This window comes from Microcebus murinus, chromosome 25 (genome assembly GCF_040939455.1).
Source record: "Microcebus murinus isolate Inina chromosome 25, M.murinus_Inina_mat1.0, whole genome shotgun sequence".
In the NCBI taxonomy this organism is placed as follows: Eukaryota; Metazoa; Chordata; class Mammalia; order Primates; family Cheirogaleidae; genus Microcebus; species Microcebus murinus.
Window position 1 is genome coordinate 25,800,287 of NC_134128.1, and position 21,063 is coordinate 25,821,349.

The 21,063-nt window shown below is 54.1% G+C and overlaps 1 protein-coding gene across 4 annotated transcripts in view; it reads left to right on the plus strand.

Annotated features, from left to right (window-relative positions):
* DIP2C (disco interacting protein 2 homolog C) overlaps positions 1-21,063 on the plus strand; it is a 187,091-nt gene that overhangs the window by 67,736 nt on the left and 98,292 nt on the right. The gene's annotated exons all lie outside the window — the stretch shown is intronic.

A 21,063-nucleotide genomic window follows, 5' to 3' on the forward strand; every position in this document is an offset into this window, starting at 1 on the left:
CCTCGAGAGACCTCGGGTCTTCTGGCTGCTCACGTAGCCTGGTGCTGCTGGCCGCCCGTTGGCATTTAGTCTGACACCCTGGAAAGCAGGTTCCTGGCTGCCTGGTCTCTGAGGGGGGCGGCTCCGTGAGGTTTACCTGGGGGAGCCCTTCTCTCTGCACGAGGGCGTCTCTCTCTCTCACCTGGGGCCCCCCTCGCTCGTTTAAACCTTTTGGATCTTCCTGGAGGGAGAAGCACAGCTGTGGCTTCCAGGTGAGGGGACGTTTGCATGGAAGGCAGAGCTGAGGAACACACCTTGAGGGCTGCGAGGCATTCCCTGTCTCGGAGTGTGTAAGTCAGATGCTGCGTTTAAACTCACATTGTTTGCAAATGTGTTGCTTTAAAAAGTGGCAAATGATGGAAAACATTTCCCTCATTAACTTCCCCGTGAGGAGCTGGCGGCAGGCATCCTCGCATCCGCATCCTCCTGGAGGGAGTGGAAGAAATGCCGAGGGAGCGTCGCCGGCCTGAGGCCCTCGCGGCCGGTGGGACCCTGTGTGGAAAAGGCTGCCCAGGGGTTCGGGGCACGCGGGGGCCTGGTTAACCGTGACGCGGAGGCGCTGAGAGAGGAGCTATGGTTGTGAGAACGGGAGGGTGGAGGAGGAGGAGGAGGGTAGGAGGAGAGGAAGGAGGAGGGGACACCCGAGTGCCGCCGAGCGGTGGGGGACGGTCCTGGCATGACTTCCAGACCCCCGGGAGGTGGCGACAGCCCACTGGTCAGTGGGACCAGCACAGACGGCGACATGTGTCCCTGTCACGCCAAACGGGCTGTCACCGTCACCCTGTCACCTGCCGTGTCAGGTTGGACAGACACTCGTGTCTCCCTGAGGTCCCTCTGGCTCCAGACACTTGTCGCGGTGAGTCGCGAGGCTGCTCCGTGGACGCGTGGGGCTTGATGGCGTCGCCGCAGCGTCCGGTGGTGGTGGCAGCCGCAGGCTCCGTGGCAGGTGGTGAGGACGCCCGTCCGTGATGGGTGCGGCCGGGGCTGGTCCGGGTGGCAAAGCCGCCTCACCGGGGCTCAGAGGAGCGTCTTGCCTGGAAGGAAAAAAAACAGCCTCTTACCAGGCAGAGCCGAACGAGGAGCCGTGTGTTCTCATCACAGCAGTCAGTATGAGTTTTAAACGGCTAGTGAGGCCGGGCGCGGCAGCTCACGCCTGTCATCCCAGCACTCTGGGAGGCCGAGGCGGGAGGATCGCTCGAGGTCAGGAGATCAAAACCAGCCTGAGCAAGAGCGACCCCGTCTCTACTAAAAAAATAGAAAGAAATTAATTGGCTGAGTAAAAACATATAGAAAAAATTAGCCGGGCATGGTGGGGCATGCCTGTAGTCCCAGCTACTCGGGAGGCTGAGGCAGGAGGATCGCTTGAGCCCAGGAGTTGGAGGTTGCTGTGAGCTAGGCTGACGCCACGGCACTCACTCTAGCCTGGGCAACAGAGCGAGGCCCTGTCTCAAAAAAACAAAAAGTAGCTTAAGCAGCGGTGAGATGCTTGAGGAATGGGAGCCAGCGGCCGCCCAGGCTGGGAGGGAACCTCCTCCCCGCTGGAGAAGGGCGGGAAGGAGCAGCCTCCCCCCGGCTCACGACACCGGCGTTTCCGTGCCTTCCGCATGTGTGAGAGCTTCGGAGTCTGAACCAGCAGTAACAGTAGCAACTCTGCCACGGTCAGCGCTGTTTATTTTTGACGTGCTGCTGAAGAGGAAGGGACGGTGGCCCTCGTGGCGCGGGGCTGGTGGCACTTTCCTGCCGGCTGGTAGTCTGCGTGCCGCGAGCGGGTAGGTGGATGGCGGCGCAGCCTTTGGAGAGAACGTCACACGTTTACGCGGAGAATGAATCAAACCGGAAAGTGTATGTGTAGGACTCCTGCCTGGGCTTTCAGTGAACGGTAATCATTGATATTTTTGTCTTAAAACAGGCAAAACATGGCATTATCGCTCCTCAGAGATGCTGAAATGTGAGCTAGTGTTTTGGACTGAGGATTTTATTTATGTATTTTTTTGAGACAGAGTCTCACTCTGTTGCCTAGGCTAGAGTGAGTGCCGTGGCATCAGCCTAGCTCACAGCAACCTCAAACTCCTGGGCTCAAGCGATCCTCCTGCCTCAGCCTCCCCAGTAGCTGGGACTACAGGCATGCGCCACCATGCCCGGCTAATTTTTTCTATTTTTACTTGTTTGGCTAATTTCTTTCTATTTATAGTAGAGACGGGGTCTCGCTCTTGCTCAGGCTGGTCTCGAACTCCTGACCTTGAGCAATCCGTCCGCCTGGGCCTCCCAGAGTGCTAGGATGACAGGTGTGAGCCACCGCGGCCGGCCTGGTCTGAGGATTTTAATGTAAGAAAGTCCTAAAAGGGAGCGTGCATTAAAAAGTGTTTATTCTTTAAAACGTGTTGCAGTTGTGAAGTAGGTGTGTGTTTTCTGGAGTGTGTTGGAGTCGGTCTCCCTCTCTCCATGACAGAGTCCACGGCACTGTGACTCGGGTCTCCCCGTGTAGAAAGCGTGTCTGACAGGGGAGGGGCCTCTCGGGACAGGGCACTCGTGTGCGGCTCTCTGCCAAACCAGCGCCCGTTTTCCCGGATGTGTGATGGGTGCTGGTCGGTAGTTTCTTCTTTCAGACGCAGCCGTGTGTTTATGGCGTCATTAAGTTGCTTTATGCTTCTGAGCAGTGCGCCACGTTGGGGAGCGTGATTCTTGTTTACATTTTCTTTCTTTGAGACAGAGTCTCGCTCTTTCGCCCCGGCTCACAGCAACCTCAAACTCCTGGGCTCAAGTGATCCTCCTGCCTCAGCCTCCTGCATACCTGGGACTACAGGCATGCACCACCATGCCCGGCTAATTTTTTATGTCTATTTTTAGTTGGCCAATTAATTTCTTTATAGTAGAGATGGGGTCTCGCTCTTGCTCAGGCTGGTCTTGAACTCCTGACCTCAAGCAACCCTCCCACCTCAGCCTCCCAGAGTGCTGGGATTACAGGCGTGAGCCACCACACCTGGTCTGTGTTTACATTTTCTTTGCTGCTGTTTGTCCAGCTTGCGGTGCTCCGTAAGCACGTGTTTTTATGCTTTAGGTTTTGAACAGCTCCGCGGGTTTGAAATTTCGGTGCGTTCAGTATGCTGCTAGAAACCAAACACACGTAGCAAATGGGAAAAGCCCAGTTTTACATCCTGTTCCTTTAGCACATGTGGATTTCTGCGGTCTGCAATTCCAGGGGAAGTCGGGTTAGCAGCCTGTGGAAAATGTCATCTTTTTTTTTTTTTTTTTTTTTTAAATCGGAAAAACTTATTAATCCTCATATGCCTTGTTTAAAGAGCAGAACCAAGATGGGAGAGAAAGCTCCAGGCCGGTTCTAGCTGAGGGCAGGTTCACTGCACGTGAAGTGTGTGTGTTTTTTTGAGTCCTAATGACATCTGTGAGTCGCGGGAGTGTGCTGGTCACTGTTCGCAGTTGCTCTTTCGGAACGCGGGCGCTGTTTTATGTTTCTATAGGAGCCTCATGCTGTTTGCTCAGCTGAGTTAAAGCCCCGGAAAGGGTAGGTGCCCGTAAGCGCTGGCGGCATGCTTTGTGCAGACGGACCTCACGCTCGCTCCATTGGCGGGACGGGTGTGTTCTCCTCCCACCCGTGGCCGTGTGCGGCTCGGTGCTGACCGCACCAGGCTGGGCGCGCCTCCCCGCCTCCCCCAGCCCACCTGTGCCTGTGCGGTCAGGTGGCTTGTGAGGATTCACGGCCTCTCCTGACGAGGTGCGTTGCACGTGAACAGCACGCAGAAAGTGGTGCCTTAATATCCGATGAAGCTCTGGGAGGCCGAGGCGGGAGGATTGCTCGAGGTCAGGAGTTCGAAACCAGCCTGAGCAAGATCGAGACCCCGTCTCTACTATAAATAGAAAGAAATTAATTGGCCAACTAATATATATAGAAAAAACTAGCCAGGCATGATGGTGCATGCCGGTGGTCCCAGCTGCTCGGGAGGCTGAGGCAGGAGGATCGCTTGAGCCCAGGAGTCTGAGGTTGCTGTGAGCTAGGCTGACGCCACGGCACTCGCTCTAGCCTGGGCAACACAGCGAGACTCTGTCTCAAAAAAATAAATAAATAAAAATGACGAAGCAAAATCTAAAGCCTCTAACGAAGCAGGTAGAAAGCCTTACTTACCTGCCGCAGGTGGAACGGCAGTCAATTAATTTCTATTTATTGTAGAGATGGGGTCTCGCTCTTGCTCAGGCTAAGTTTCGACCTCGTCACCTCGAGCAATCCTCCCTCCTCGGCCTCCCAGAGAGCTAGGATTACAGGCGTGAGCCGCCGCGCCCGGCCCAGACCTTAAGTTTTTCAACTGGAACTTCTGCGAGAACTGGGCGTTTGCAGGGGTGGCAGGGGAGGGACTGTGCCGCTGAAGCGAGTGGTGGGTTTGTGGCTTCGCAGCAGGTTGACTGCCTATCGAGGAAACTTAGCAGGGGCACCTGCACCTTCAAAGTCAGTTTCTGCAAATCCGCTCAGAGTCGCTGTCACAAACTCACGGGAGTCCTGCTTGCGAGACCAGTCCCGCGCGTGCTCAGCCCGGATTGTCCTGAGGGAGCCGGTGAGAAGGGGCCGGGCCGGCACCAAAGTGGCTGCCAGGGTGCGTGGGGCGGGGTCCCCTGGAGGCCCCGTGGCTGTCTGGCTTTCCCGTGTCCCGCCTGGCGGGGAGTGAGCCTGTGCAGCGCTGCCCGCTCAGCTCTGTTGCCCGGTCCTCAGGACGTTGCTGGTGGCACGGCAAGCGTGGGCCTGCGTCCCGGGCAGTCCACCAGCAGCCGTGGGTGGGTCAGACACGGCCACTCGCCGTGTAGCCGTGGGGCCGGGCGTGTTCCCCGAGGTGTTTTTCTGCTCCGTCTCGACCAGCCGGGGTCCAGCCTGTTTTGGAAGGCTTATCGCCTTTTTCTAACTCACGTTTAAGGAAAGGAGGAGACAAACGCAGTTATTTCGGAATACTCAACATACTTAGTGGTATTGGAGCACAACGTACTTGATGCATCAGGATAATGAGGAAGGACGCTTCCCTCTCCTGTTTCCGAAGCAGAAGCGTAAACAGCCTTTCCCTTGGCAGGGACTTTACTATGTTTCCAAGCAGCAGTGGGCTCGGCTCCTGGAATAGACCCGTCTGTTCCTTTGCACGGATCCTGCTGGAATCGGAGCTAAATCTCCACTATCTCCACGTGACAGATTGTATGTGTGTGCGTGTGCTGGAACTTCCTGATGCGTTCCCCTTTAAATAGCAAGTAGACAGTTTGGGCCGAGCATCTCAAACGGGCTGAGCCTCTTGGTTTGGGCCGAGCTGCCGTGGTCGCTCCCCGGGGGCCGAGCGCCCCATTCTCGGCCCCTACGGCTGCAGGGCAGCGTCGGCACACGGCAGCGGCGGGGAGCTCCCGAGTGCGGCCCCCGCCCGGGAGGCTGCTGGGCTGGAGTCCCCCTGTGCAAGAGGCAGCTGGGTCTGTGCTGGGCCCTTCCGTGGGTGGGAGGGACGGGACGGGGGGAGTGGTGACCACAGGGCTGCAGGCTCCTGCATTGCCGGCGTTTCTTGCTGCTCATTTGCTGGAGGGAGAAACGCACCTGCTCTTCTGTTTCTGGGGGTGGGGGACGGGCATGCCTGGTTCTCTGGTGGCACGGGTGTGTGTGTGTGTGTGTGTGTCCCCTGCAGTCGAACATTTGAACGTCCTGGAAGAGTTTGGAAGTCACAGTGGATGCTCTGCAGGGCTCGGCCGCGCACGTCGCTGGGTGGACGCGTGTTTGAGTGTTTTCCCTTCCCGTGGAGCAGCCGGGCAGGGGGTCTGGGACCTGCTTCCCCACCGGCTCCCCCGCCCGGTTCTTACTCCCGGACACGCCGAGTGCCGGCGCCCTGGGCCGCAGTGCTCTCGGGTGACGTGCTTGGACGTGGAGGCGTCTAAGCCCCCAGCTCGTAGGTTCGTGGCTGGGTTCCCCATTTTCTGTGCAGTAGAGAGCAAGCTCGAGCAGCCTGTGCTTTAAACTCCACTGACGGGATGGAGCCCGCTTTTGCGGGTTGGGCTAGCCGGGCTGGCTGCAGGGGTCTCTTGTTTCTGGTTTTAGAGGGTTTTCTTCACTCCGCCTTTTTTTTTTTTTTTTTTTTTGGTGCAGCTGCTCTGAGCGTCTCACTGCTGATGTAGCGTCCCGTCCTCTGGTCCCGGAAGTGGCTATATCCGTCCTGCGCTTTAAGTGCACACAATGGCTCTAAATTGCTACTTTTCCTTAGAGCTGAGTGTAACGCTTTAATTAAGCTGTCACCCGTAAACGGGGCTCAGGCCGTCTCCAAGCCCTGTGAGCGTGGCGATCCAGTAGCCGCCGCCGTTCCCCCTCGGAAGCGCTGTGCACACGCGTTAACTGCGCTGCTGTGTGTGCCTTGGAGGCTCTGTGTCCGCCCGTCCTGTGTCCCCACGTGGGCCTCCAAGCCAGCCGATGCCCGGGGTGCCGCTGCTTCCTCTCCTGCCATCGGCGTCTGGGCCTCACCCCGGAGCACTCTGTGGCTCCCATGGGCCCAACCTCCGGGACCATTCCTGGCGCGGGGCAGAGACTCACAAGCCTGGATCGGAAGGAGGAGGTGCTTCCCGGAGTTGTTGAGGCGCGTCGGGATGGGAGGAGGGACCGCAACACCCCTCACTCCCCTGAGAATTTGCTCCCAGTCAGCTGGGTGAGGCGACGTGTAGAAAGCGCGTTGCACCCGGTAGCCGTCCCGGTGGCTGGGACGGGCTTCAGCTGCGTCAGAAGGAAGACCAGCCGATGGTGGTCGGCCGCGGAAACAGAAACGCAGGTGTCAGAAACGGCAGCAATGGCAGGGAGGTTGTTGGGGTTCCCCGAGGGCGGGTGTGGGGTTCCCCGAGGGTGGGTGGGTGTGGCAGAGCTGTGTGCGCCCTGAAACCCCTGCCGAGGAGGAGGGTCGTGTGCACATCACGTCCACGGCAGAAATGCCGCCTTGAGTACAGGATTGAGGTTCATAGACGTGGTTCAGAAGATGATTTCCAGGAGCCTGTGGGAGGTGCAGACGGTCACCTTCCGTCCTCTGATCTCAGGTTTCTTTCTTTCTTCTTTTTTTTTTTTGGAGACAGTCTTGCTGTGTTGCCCGGGCTAGAGTGCTATGGCGTCAGCCTAGCTCATAGCAACCTCAGACTCCTGAGCTCAAGCCATCCTCCTACCTCAGCCTCCCGAGTAGCTGGGACTGCAGGCATGCACCACCATGCCCAGCTAATTATATATATATATTTTAGTTGTCCAATTAATTTCTTTCTATATTTAGTAGAGACAAGGTCTTGCTCTTGCTCAGGTTGGTTTCAAACTCCTGAACTCAAACGATCCTCCCACCTCGGCCTCCCAGAGAGCTGGGATTACAGGCCATCAACTGAGTATTAAGCAGGAAAGAACAACTGCTTTCATCCTGCACACTCTCTGGTGCTGGCCAGGTGGTGTGTCACTAGACCCCAGCTAGTGCTCCATCCCTGGTCACCTGGCCACCGCTCCCGGCCTCAGATTTCTTATTTATGTTGATAAAACGGTGCAAATAACGCCTCTGTGCATCTCTCGAGTTATTACGAGGATCGGATCAGATCAGGTTTTGAAGCTGACGGAATGACAGTTTGTGGGGCCGTGGCTGCTCCCTGCTCCCTCCCCTGTCCTCAGGCTGCCCTGCCTATTCTTGGGCACCAGGCACAACAGAGCACCCTGTTTCTGGGGGCCCCTTGCCCGCTGCCGAGTGTACGCTGGCCTTCTGCATTTGGGAGGCTTGGGCAGCTGTCCTTGCGGGGGGGCTGGGCTGGCTCAGCGGGAGCTGGGGGACTGGGGCGCGGGACTCGGGACTTGTGGGTGCCTCCCTGGTTTTGCTTCCCGAGTGAGAAACAGACTTTGGTTCTGTCTGGCGTCCTCAGTTCCTTTCCGTTGAACCTGGACCGAGTGGATCCAGGGTCATGCGATGTGATGACTTGAATCTGGAATCGGCTCTGGCCTCAATGAGTGGAAAAGCTCATGATGAAATGAAGAATTATTTCAAGGGTGGAATTTGGAGGTTGAGCTGATCGGTGGTGGCAGGAGAGGAGATCTTTAGCGACATCCTGTAGTACGGAACAGAAATGATGGAATGGGCCTCATGGATTTGTAACTAGCTCAGTGTCGTGGGTGCCTGAGTCCAAAAGCCGCCTGCTCTGCAAGGAGACAGTTCTCCCCGATCTCTCAATGATAGTGATTTTGTTTATACACTGAATTATTATTATTATTATATATGTATTTTTGAGACAGTCTTGCTTTGTTGCCCAGGCTAGAGTGAGTGCCGTGGCGTCAGCCTAGCTCACAGCAACCTCAAACTCCTGGGCTCAAGTGATCCTCCTGCTTCAGCCTCCCGAGTAGCTGGGACTACAGGCATGTGCCACCATGCCTGGCTAAGTTTTTCTATATATATTAGTTGGCCAATTAATTTCTTTCTATTTATGGTAGAGACGGGGTCTCGCTCTTGCTCAGGCTGGTTTCGAACTCCTGACCTCCAGCAATCCGCCCGCCTTGGCCTCCCAGTATTATTATTATTATTATTTGAGACAGTCTCTCACTCTGTTGCCCAGGCTAGAGTGCTGTGGTGTCTGCCTAGCTCACAGCAACCTCAAACTCCCAGGCTCAGGCAATCCTCCTGCCTCAGCCTCCCGAGTAGCTGGGACTACAGGCATGCACCACCGTGCCCGGCTAATTTTTTCTATATATTTTTAGTTGGCCAATTAATTTCTTTTTTTAGTAGAGACGGGGTCTCGCTCTTGCTCAGGCTGGTCTCGAACTCCTGACCTCGAGCGATCCACCTGCCTTGGCCTCCCAGATTGTTGGGATGACAGGCGTGAGCCACCACGCCCGGCCAGACTGAATTATTTTTATTATAAGTCGTGGCTCGTTGTCAGCCCTTTTCTGAAAGGCTATGAGCTGGAGAAGACAGTGTTTGCCCTCTTCTCCGGTTTAAGAGGGGTCTAGGCCGGGCGCGGTGGTTCACGCCTGTAATCCTAGCAATCTGGGAGGCCGAGGCGGGCGGATCGCTCGAGGTCAGGAGTTCGAAACCAGCCTGAGCAAGAGCGAGACCCCGTCTCTACTATAAACAGAAAGAAAATTAATTGGCCAACTAATATATATAGAAAAACTTAGCCAGGCATGGTGGCGTAAGCCTGTAGTCCCAGCTACTCGGAAGGCCGAGGCAGCAGGATTGCTTGAGGTTGCTGTGAGCCAGGCTGACGCCACAGCACTCACTCTAGCCTGGGCAACAAAGTGAGACTGTCTCAAAAAAAAAAAAAAAAAAAAAAAAAAAAAGAGGGGTCTTGGTGGTTCACAGTTCTGAGTGAGTCTGGGTTCTCACTTCCTTCGTTCTCAATTCTGGGAACTCCATCACTCGCCTCCGAGCCAAGGGTGAGACCCTGCAGCTCTCGGGGCCCCGGTCTTGGCGGCCTTGCTGCCGTCCTGGCCCCGCCGCATGCTGGCAGCAGTTCTCCAGGGCTCAGCCCAGAGAGAACGCCGCAATTCTAAGGTGCGATTTCACTCCTCACTGTGCAAATCGCACAGCGGCTGTCACGTTCGAAGAAAAAAGAAAACCGTTCGGGGCGAACGCTCCTGAGGAGAAACGGTAAAGGTGTTTCATTAATTCTTAACGGCCGGGCGCGGTGGCTCACGCCTGTCATCCCGGCACTCTGGGAGGCCGAGGCTGGCGGATCGCTCCAGCTCAGGAGTTCGAAACCAGCCTGAGCAAGAGCGAGACCCCATCTCGAATACAAATAGAAAGAAATGAATTGGACAACTAATATATATAGAAAAAAATTAGCCGGGCGTGGTGGTGCATGCCTGTAGTCCCAGCTACTCGGGAGGCTGAGGCAGGAGGATCGCTTGAGCCCAGGAGTTTGAGGTTGCTGTGAGCGAGGCTGACGCCACGGCACTCACTCTAGCCTGGGCAACAGAGTGAGACTCTGTCTCAAAAAAAAAGAAAAAAAGAAAAAAAGAAATTCTTCACACTCAGACATGCCGCCTTCGAGGCTCCCAGAAGCAGGGAGTGTGCGCAGGTACCTCTGCCAACGTCCGGGGTGATGTCGGCGCCTTCCAGCTGTGAGCGCGGACCCGGGCACCTTGCACGGATCAGCCCTTTTTATTTGAAAGGAGGAGGACTTACAGGCTGCCCCGTTCAGACTGAGGCGTTTGCAGATGTGTCCCCTAAAACTGAGCAAATTGACCCTTTCACATCGAGGAAAAATAACTCACATTATTCCCAATGATAAAAATTTGGGCTTTTTGTCATCCCAGCACTCTGGGAGGCCGAGGCGGGCGGACTGCTAGAGGTCAGGAGTTCGAGACCAGCCTGAGGAAGAGCGAGACCCCGTCTCTACTATAAATAGAAACAGATTAATTGGACAACTAAAAATATATAAAAAAAATTAGCTGGGCATGGTGGGGCCTGCCTGTAGTCCCAGCTACTCGGGAGGCCGAGGCAGGAGGATCAGCCTCAGATTCAGTGATCGGGGCCAGAGCAGCTCAGGACTCGGCAAAGCGGTCACGCCGACGTTTGCAGACAGGCGGGATGGCGCCGATGGCCAGGGGAGCATGCCGGCCTGGACGGGCCACCTGCCGCTAGCTGACCTCTGCCTCCCCCCCCTCCAGAGGTCAGGGTGAAGCTGCGAGGCCCCCCTGTAACCCACACTGTGGGCACCCACCCCTGACGTCCCTCAGGCAGAGTGTTCTAGGGGCTCGGCATAGCTCCCTGCAAGGACGAGGTCTCAGTCCTTTGCTGCACAGATTTTCAATTTCCCTAAAGGGTTAACATGAAGCCAGAGGACAACGCAGTCTTGGAGGAGGAGGACAAAATTGGGAGACTCACATTTTCTGATTTCGAAACATGCTAGAAAGCTATGGTAGTCACGGTGCTGGGGTAGGAACGGTAGACTAGAGCAGAGGGTCCGGAAAGAAGTCCTCCAGGGCCAGGTGAGACTAAGGTGCCAAGACCATTCAGTGGGGGAAAGGGCAGTCTCTTCAACAAATGGCGCGGGGAAAATCTGACATCTACTTGGAAAAGAATGAAGTTGGGCCCCTACTTCACACCATACACAAAAACAACTCAAATGGAAAAGCTTAAACGGTAAAACCCATTATTAGTTCGTTTGGCATTTCCTCAAAAAGTTGAGCGTGGAATTCTCATATGACCCAGTGATTTAACTCCCAGGCACACGCCCAAGAAAATTTAAAAAATATTTGCGCAAAAAATCTTAATGAAAATGGCCAGGCGCAGTGGCTCGCACCTGTAATCCTGGCACACTGGGAGGCCAAGGCCGGAGGATTGCTTGAGCTCAGGAGTTTGAGCCTGAGCAAGAGCGAGACCCCGTCTCTACTATAAATAGAAAGAAATTAGCCAAACAGCTAAAAACAGAAAAAATTAGCCTGGCACAGTGGCATGTGCCTGTAATCCCAGCTACTTGGGAGGTTGAGGCAGGAGGATTGCTTGAGCCCAGGAGTTTGGAGGTTGCTGTGAGCTAGGCTGACGCCACAGGACTCTAGCCCGGGCAGCAGAGTGAGACTCTGTCTCAAAAAAAAAAAAAAAACACACAACATAGCGGCATGATTCATAAGAGCCAAAAAGTAGGAGCAGCTCAGATGACCGTGAGCAGATGGGTGGATAAACACAACGTGGTGCCCTCGTACAACGGGACGTTCCCTGGCCGTGGAAAGGAATGAAGGAAGGAATACCTGCTACGACTGGACACACCTTGGAAGACGCCAGGCAGGAAACGGCCATGCGCTGTGTGTGGTTTGCTCACGTGAAACGTCCAGAACCCAGGCAAATACAGAGACGCAGGACGTAGATTAGTGACCGCCAAGGGCAGGAGGAACAGGTAGTGACACTCAATGGGGTTCGGGGTTTCTTTTTGGGGTGGTGAAATGTTCTGGGACTAGATGGTGACAATGGTTGCATGACCTGGAATGTACTAAAAAGCGCTGAATTGTACCCTTCCTGGGGGGAGGGGAGGGTGAGGGTTTGTAAATTGCTTTTCAGTTAAAAAAAGGAATTATGGCTTTACAGGTGAGGTGGCTCACTCCTGTAATCCCAGCACTCTGGGAGGCCGAGGAGGGCGGCTCGTTTGAGCTCAGGAGTTCGAAACCAGCCTGAGCAAGAGCGAGACCCCGTCTCTACTAAAAATAGAAATTCATTGGCCAACTAAAAATATTTAGACAAAATGAGCCGGGCGTGGTGGTGCATGCCTGTAGTCCCGGCAAGTCGGGAGGCTGAGGCAGGAGGATCACCTGAGCTCAGGAGTTTGAGGTTGCTGTGAGCTAGGCTGACGCCACGGCACTCTACCTGGGGCAACACAGCGAGACTCTGTCTCAAAACTCAAAAAATAAAAAAAGGAAAAAGGAAAAGGGATTAAGTAGAGAACTTCGGTGTTTGTACTTGGAATGTGGGAGATGCTGTATCTAAAACGCGTTTCCGTGTGACTCTTGTCCCCTGACTCATTAAACTTCTTCGTCTTAGAGTCTTAAGCTGTAGATCTGTGCACATTATCGTCGGTGAGCCACGCTGTGTGACAGCCCGTGTTACTCATTTCTGTCTCGGCCATATATGGGGAAAAACTGACATGTCGTAAATGCGCGTGCAATACTACGAAACGGCACATTCCCCTACCCAGATGGTCTTTAGTGGTGCAGTAGGAGATGCAGTCACAGCGCATTGGTTTCGTTTCCATGGCAACAGGAGTTTGGCACGCTTAATTACTCAAATGCTTCCTGCTTGGCTTCTAACGGGGTCACTTGTGTCTGCGGCGTCTCATGTATGTTCTCCGTGCAGGAGGAGTAAGTCACGGCAGCTGCATGTATGGTGTTTGCTTAGCGTGCACAGAGCTGGTGGCGGGTGGGCGGGGGGCGTACAAGTGCACAGAGCACAGGCAGGTGCAAGTTGCAGCGGCTCCAGGGGAACCTTCCAGAGTGTCTTTTTTTTTTTTTTTTAAGACAGAGTCTCACTCTGTTGTCTATGCTAGAGTGAGTGCCGTGGCGTCAGCCTAGCTCACAGCAACCTCAAACTCCTGGGCTCAAGCGATCCTCCTGCCTCAGCCTCCCAAGTAGCTGGGACTACAGGCATGCGCCACCATGCCCGGCTAATTTTTTTCTGTGTATTTTTAGTTGGCCAATTGATTTCTTTCCATTTTTTTGGTAGAGACGGGGTCTCACTCGTGCTCAGGCTGGTCTGGAACTCCTGACCGTGAGCGATCCTCCCGCCTCGGCCTCCCAGAGTGCTATTATGACAGGCGTGAGCCACCGCGCCCAGCCGAATTAAATTTTGTATTGTGGTAGAATGTGCATCACACAAAAGTCCCCGTTCTAACTGACTCTGCCCCGTCCAGGGGCGTCGAGCATGTCCGTGCTGTTGGGCTTTTTCATCTCCCCGAACTGAACCTGTGGCCGTTCACTTACGAAATGAGCTTTCCAGTAAGAGAAGGGCTGTCTGAGATCTGGGGTTCAAGGAAGAGTGTCTTGAGATTTGGGGGAGTATTCGGGGCTCTCTGGTGTCCAGCAGGAAGGGACCGTTGGGTACAGGAGGCAGCAAGCCAGCCCGAGCGTGCCCCCGGGACTCTGGGCTCGTGGGGCCGGGCGGGTTCCTCATGGGGGAGGCTCACGACCTCACACCGGCGCCATGCCGTCCAGACGCCGACCTTGGTCTCCTTGGGCGCTGCCTTTCAGGTCCCCAAGGTAGAGCGATGGGTGCCTAGTGTTTGGGGGAGGCAGTCTCCGAACTTTCGTGGGTTTCAAAACATGCACCTAATTTTTACCTCTCTCCACCTGTTCCCGCAAGCGTGAGGACGCTGCTTGCTCTCTGTCTTGCTCTGTCAACGTCCCGGCTGCAGGACGGGCGCCGTGGGCGTCGCTCCCGTCTGGCGCGAGGCTGTAGCTGGCCGGGAGCGCTTGCAGCCGCCTGGAGAGCAGAGGGGACGGCGGCCGTGCGCCCGGGGCTCCTTCGAACGTCCTGTTTCTCCCAAAATGTCTCCTGTGGTGTCGGGCGCCGTCGTGTTCGGGATTTTAATGATGTGTTTTTCCATCGTTGTCAGCTTCGAAATCGCACGTTTTTGCAGCCGTGGACCCGTGTCATCCTGTGTTTGTCCAAACCCAAGGGACGCACGCCGGCCAGATTGAGCCCTGCCCGGTGCGAGCGGCCGATTCGGGTGATGTTCCCAGGAGCGTCCCGCCCTGGCGGGATCCAGACGGCAGGGGAGCCTGCGTGGGCTGGGGAGGGTCTGTGGGAACCTGCTGCTTCCTCTCTCTCAGCTCTGCCCCGGACCTAAAACTGCTCTAGAAAGGTCCACATGAGGCCGGGCGCGGTGGCACACGCCTGTCATCCCAGCACTCTGGGAGGCCGAGGCGGGAGGATCGCTCAAGGTCAGGAGTTTGAGACCAGCCTGAGCAAGAGCGAGACCCCGTCTCTACTAAAAATAGAAAGAAATTAGCCGGACAACTAAAAATACATAGAAAAAATTAGCCGGGCATGGTGGCGCATGCCGGTAGTTCCAGCTACTCAGGAGGCTAAGGCGGGAGGATCGCTTGAACCCAGGAGTCTGAGGTTGCTGTGAGCTAGGCTGACGCCACGGCACTCCAGCCTGGGCAACACAGTGAGACTCTCTCACAAACAAAAACAAAAACAAAAAAAAGGAAAAGTCCATATGAGATGGAGAGCAAGAAAAAGCGTAGCACTTGCCAGATGAAATCTGTGAGAGGATGTGTCCTCAACATCCTTTGTTCGGGATTTTCCTGTTAAAATATGCATGTCTAAATAATTAAAAATTTAAACCCTGGTGTTAAGTAACTCACTAGAGGTTAATTACAGAATCGGTGAGCTTGGGAGTTGGCAGGGTGGCCGAGAGTTTCACCTTACGGGTGAAGTCACGTGGCGCTCACGGCCGGTAGACGGTGGGGCTGTCCAGGACTGAGGCCGCGGGGGAGGCTGGGGTCAGGTGGGGGACGCTCTCTGGGCCCCAGGTTCCCGCCACGGCCGGGATGCTCTGGGCCGCGGGGCTGTGTGCTCGGGCGCTGCACAAACAACAGGCTGTTCGCACACCCTCGTGCTGGCGGGGGCTTTGCCTCACCACGGGCTGGGCTCGAGTGCAGGTTCCTCTTTAGTGCGAGGATAAGATTGTCACATACCTTTCTGCGGTGCCTGGAATCAAATTCACTTATTTATTTTTTTCAGACAGAGTCTTACTCTGTCACCCAGGCTAGAGTGCCGTGGCGTCAGCCTAGCTCACAGCAACCTCAAACTCCTGGGCTCAAGCAATCCTGCTGCCTCAGCCTCCCGAGTAGCTGGGACTACAGGCATGCGCCATCATGCCCGGCTAATTTTTTCCGTGTGTGTGTGTGTGTGTGTGTGTGTGTGTGTATATATATATTTTTTTTTTAGTTGGCCAATTAATTTCTATTTTTCAGTAGAAACGGGGTCTCACTCTTGCTCAGGCTGGTTTCAAACTCCTGACCTTGAGCGATCCACCCTCCTCAGCCTCCCAAAGTGCTAGGATTAGAGGTGTGAGCCACCGCGCCCGGCCTAAATTCACCTCTAATAATTTTCTGCAGATATGTGCAAATCTTAGGAAACACATAATGCTTTGTTGTGGTTGTTCTGAGCTCAGTATTATTCCTTGTTCCCCCTGCAACTGCCAGGCTGCAGCAGGCAGGACAGAGAACAGAGAAGCGGAGCATTTAGGGAAGTCTTTAGAGAAGAGAGAGAAACTTTGTCTCTTGCAAATCAAACGCCAGCCCCGGCGTGCTCGGAGGGTGCTCCTAGCTTTTTTGAGGGCTAAGTTTTTATTTTTAAAATAACTTGGCATTTTTTTAAAGCTGCCTTCTCGTGCCAAAAATCAGCCTGTGTTTGAAACGCAGTCTGGATGAACTTAGGAGGAGAGGGTTACACTTCAGATGGGTAAATAATAACTGTGCATATGTTAAAAATATCAGCCAAAAACTACCCCAGATGCTGATAACTCTTCTGCTTTGCATTTTATATCCATTTACGGTTATTCTTTATGAAAAGACTTGTGATCATTTGAATTAGGGACAAATTACTGCTATAATTCAGCTGCATTTATAATACTTTAAAGAGCTAATTGGATTACATCGTTTGTTAATTTTTTCCTGAGGCATTTTGCATAGTTACATAATTAACGTTTATCTCTTTGCCTGAAATCTTTTTTTTTTTTTTTTTTGTCAGATCAGAAACCTGAAATGAAACATTCCTTTCCATTAGATAGCATTTCACTATGTGACTGTCAATTTAGGAATGTAAGAACAAGATGATCTTGAGTTTTGGGGCTAATTCCTGCTTAATAGTGATGATGCTAAATGTTAAAATTATGGAACAACTTGTTTCTCTTAAAATTAGTATTTCCACGCTTGCCAGGGAGAAATGGTAAGAATGTGGATGTGAAAAAATTAAATTGTATTCAGTTTTCGTATAAAAAAAGATTTTAAAAAACCCTTTTGGTTTTTGCTACTACTGTGGTTGCTTGGCTACGTGAATGAGGTCATCCAAGGCCCTGGAATCTCACCTCCTCACTTGCACCGTCGGGAAAGATGCCTGGCAATCTCGGGGCTCTAAAATACGGATACGTAGGGGCCGGGCGCGGTGGCTCACGCCTGTCATCCTAGCACTCTGGGAGGCCAAGGCAGGCGGATCGCTCAAGATCAGGAGTTCAAAACCAGCCTGAGCGAGAGTGAGACCCCCGTCTCTACTAAAAATTAGAAAGAAGTTAATTGGACAACTGAAAAATATATAGAAAAAACTAGCCAGACGTTGTGGCGCATGCCTGTAGTCCCAGCTACTCGGGAGGCCGAGGCAGGAGGATCGCTTGAGCCCAGGAGTTTGAGGTTGCTGTGAGCTAGGCTGACGCCACGGCACTCACTCTAGCCCGTGCAACAGAGTGAGACTCTGTCTCAAAAAAAAAAAAAGGTTGATACTTTAGATCCCTAAGAACGAGGTCTGGTGGCACAGAGGCTAACACATGTGAGCGCTGGCCTCTGGCATGTGTGAGTCCCGGGAACCCAGGGGCGGGCAGCCGCCAGCCAGGGCGAGCGCAGAACTCGAGTCCAGAGTGGTGAGGAGAAAGCAAACGCCGGGACAGAGAGGTGAGGGCTGGGTGGGGAGTGGCGAGCCAAGAGAGCGAGGGTGGGAGGGGAGCGTCAGGCCAGCCCACGGAAGCCTTTAGTCCCTGGGCACAAGCGGGGGTCTAGCGGGGACGGCCACGTGGTGGGGCCCCTCTCTGGTCTGCGTTACCGTGACTACCCGGTGGTCCCATGCACTGGGGGAAGGCGGGAAAGATGCATGGCCCGAGGCAGCCGTGATCCTGGCCAGGACGGTCGTGGCCGGGTGACGTCTGACGGGGACGTCTCTGCGCAGTCCACGGCCTGGCGAGGGGTCCCCACGTCTTCAACACTGGATCACTGGATGGGGCCGGGCGAGGTGGCTCACCCCCGTCATCCCAGCACTCTGGGAGGCCGAGGTGGGCGGATCGCTCAAGATCAGGAGTTCGAAACCAGCCTGAGCAAGAGCGAGACCCCCGTCTGTACTAAATATATAAATTAATTGACCAACTAAAAATATATATATACAAAAAATTAGCCGGGCATGGTGGTGCATGCCTGTAGTTCCAGCTACTCGGGAGGCTGAGGCAGGAGGATCGCTTGAGCCCAGGAGTTTGAGGTTGCTGTGAGCTAGGCTGACGCCGCGGCACTCTAGTCTGGGCAACACAGCGAGACTCTGTCTCAAAAAAACAAAACAAACAAAAACAAACACTGATGGAAAGCCGGATTGCCGGAGCGTGCAGACCGGGCGACTCGGGGAAGGGAATCGGCGTGTTCGCGGACTCCGTCTGGGCGCTCTAATGATGTAATCCCAAGCAACGCCGTGGCTCTCCCGTGTCTGCCGGTTCCGTGGTCGGGAATCCACGCCCGTCACTCGGGACGGAGGAGCCTCCTGGTCCCTCTGACGCGACTGACGTTAGACTCCGCCGGGGACTCTCTCCTTGTGCCGTTTCCTGGTGGTTTGGAGTTGGAGGCTCCCGTGCGTCCTCCACCTCTGTCTGTGCATCGCGGAGGCCGAGATCATCACGCGCCTGCCGCTTCTGCCTTGGGGACCCGAGCCAGCGGGCTTAGCTGCGGCCTCCCGGACATGGCCCTGCCTTCTCCGTCCGTGCTTGTGAAATGCCGCCTTGCGTAAGTTCTGTGCAACTCGGAGGTTCAAACCAGGTCTTTTGTTGCTTTTAAAATTCTTGTGAAGATGGATCTGACGAGTTAAAATAACCGTGAGTTAATGTGGGTTTTTGTTCTATTGTGACAAACAGTGTGACAACGTGCACAGACGCCGAGCGTTGACGTAGGGGGAGGTCGTTTGTCTGCTTTGTGTTTCCTTCCCCGTCACGCTTGGCGACTTTTTTTTTGGAGACAGAGTCTCGCTTTGTTGCCCAAGCTAGAGTGAGTGCCGTGGCGTCAGCCTAGCTCACAGCAACCTCCAACTCCTGGGCTCAAGCGATCCTCCTGCCTCAGCCTCCCGAGCAGCTGGGACTACAGGCATGCGCCACCATGCCCGGCTAATTTTTTTCTATATATATTAGTTGGCCAATTAATTTCTTTCTAATTTTTTAGTAGAGACAGGGGTCTCGCTCTTGCTCAGGCTGGTTTCGAACTCCTGACCTCGAGCAATCCGCCCGCCTCGGCCTCCCAGAGTGCTAGGATGACGGGTGTGAGCCACCGCGCCCGGCCACCTTTGGCGACTTTTACCTCCTGTGAAGGCGGGAAAGGAGTAACACGGAGTGTGAACCCCAGGCAATGGTGTGGTGTCGGGCACAGGAGACCATGAAGATTAATTTTGCTTCTCGGTCTCGGCCCGTGCACGGGTGTCTCTTGCTTCTTCTGAGCGTAAATACGCAGAGACTTCCGTCCTCAAGGGAAACATAAACACAACAAGAGCAATTTTAAAAACTTAAGACTGTGGCTTATATTAGGGCCAAGAAATTTAGTGTGCCAAGTGTTTTTTTTTTTCTTGTAAGATGTTAATAAAGAAACTCTTCTCCTGTAAGTCACTAATTCAGTAGCTTAAGTTTAATTCTTTTGTCTAAAACTGATCACAAGTTCTAAAATCGGTGAGTAAAAATGTAATATTAATTTAGGTATATTGCTCCTGAAGGGAAAACGGCCGCCATGCGTAGGACATTGGATACGGGTGCCTGATCAGTATAGTGCAGGCCGGGCGCGGTGGCTCACGCCTGTAATCCCAGCACTCTGGGAGGCCAAGGCAGGAGGATCGCTCAAGGTCAGGAGTTCAAAACCAGCCTGAGCAAGAGCGAGACCCCGTCTCTACTATAAATAGAAATAAATTAATTGGCCAACTAATACAAATAGAAAAAATCAGCAGGGCATGGTGGCGCATGCCTGTAGTCCCAACTCCTCGGGAGGCTGAGGCAGGAGGATCGCTTGAGCCCAGGAGTCTGAGGTTGCTGTGAGCCAGGCTGACTCCACGGCACTCTCTCTAGCCTGGGCAACAACTCGAGACTCTATCTCAAAACAAAAAAAAAGTAGTATAGTACAGGGCTCTTCAAATACACATGCTTTTAGTATGCATTATAACATGAGTAGTTTTGATCGATGTTTGTAGGAATACGTGTCTGAAGTGGCTTAGGGAGCCACGGCTGGTGTGTGTGCGTGTGAGTACGTGTGCGTGTGAGTACGTGTGCGTGTGAGTACGTGTGCGTGTGAGTACGTGTGCGTGTGAGTACGTGTGCGTGTCCAGTGCTTTTCTCTGAGACATGAGAAACCATCCCTTCTGTAAAGGCTTATAAAGTGTTGTTCTTCTACGATTAGAAGTCACCTTTCAGATAACCCTTTTTAAACTTATAGATTTATCTTCATACCATGCCTCTAGGACAAAAGCAAGACACAGGGCAACAACAGCAAAAAACCCCTAGTCTGTGTGGACTGCGCTTAACAATTTTCCGTGCCACAAACACCCACAAATGTAAAATGCAAAGGACCCGTTGAGTGCGTTTGGTGAGCACTGGGGGGAGGTCCTGTCCCGCGTCCTGATGGGTGACCGCACTGTCCCTGGGGGGCCTGGACGCCCCGGGTCCCGTGGTTCCTGCCCCGCACGCAGGACAGGTGACGGCTGCAGCTGAAGGCACAGGGACTACGACAAATTCGCGCTGTAGAGGTTAAACCCAGGTTTAATTGGTCTTATAGTTTAAAAAATATAATAGCAAATCCTTAAATGTGTATTACTATGGCAGAACCGCTCAGCAGTTGGTGGCGGGCGCTCACTCAGTACTCTCCTGTTTCCCGCGGCTCCGTGTTTAGACACCGGCCCCGGATCGTGGGGGAGGCACACGTCTGCACACGCCCCAGTGAGCCTGCGCCACGGCGAAAAGCATGTCGACCGACTTGCATTTGTTTGCTGCGTTTTCACTGAATCTTGAGTTTTTGGCTCTTCTGGGGATGATGGTTTGATCAGACTTTTAGGCACAGATTTCACCGATGCCAGGGAAGGTTCGAGGGCAGAATCACTGTTCTGTGTGTGTCGGAGCTTGTGCCTGGAAGAAGCTGTTACGTGTTAATGAGGTCGCTGTGTCCCCCACGAGGGCCTGGTGGCCTGGCACACGGGGAATTGGAACACACCCTGACCTCCCCGCGTGAGCCTTTGGCTTCTGCCTGCGGATTCCTGTTTGGGTGATAAGCACCTTCCTCCCGCACGCTGGTTTTTTGTGTAGGTCCCACTTTCTTCTGTGCTATCTGATATTTCCCTTGGTGCCCCAGTCACTTGTCTTTCAAAAATACCACGGCAGTTTAAATTCCTTGCGACAGACACTGAGGATGAATGAGGAAAACCTGGTTCAGGGGAGATGCCACTGAGTCCCGGCCGCCCTCCCCGCCCAGACGGGCCCCGGTCTGTGGTCAGCCAGACCACAGCTGGCAGCTGGTCGGGGCTCCTGTGTGGCACATGTGGGCGGGATTTCGGGGAACCTATCGTGGACCCCGGTAGT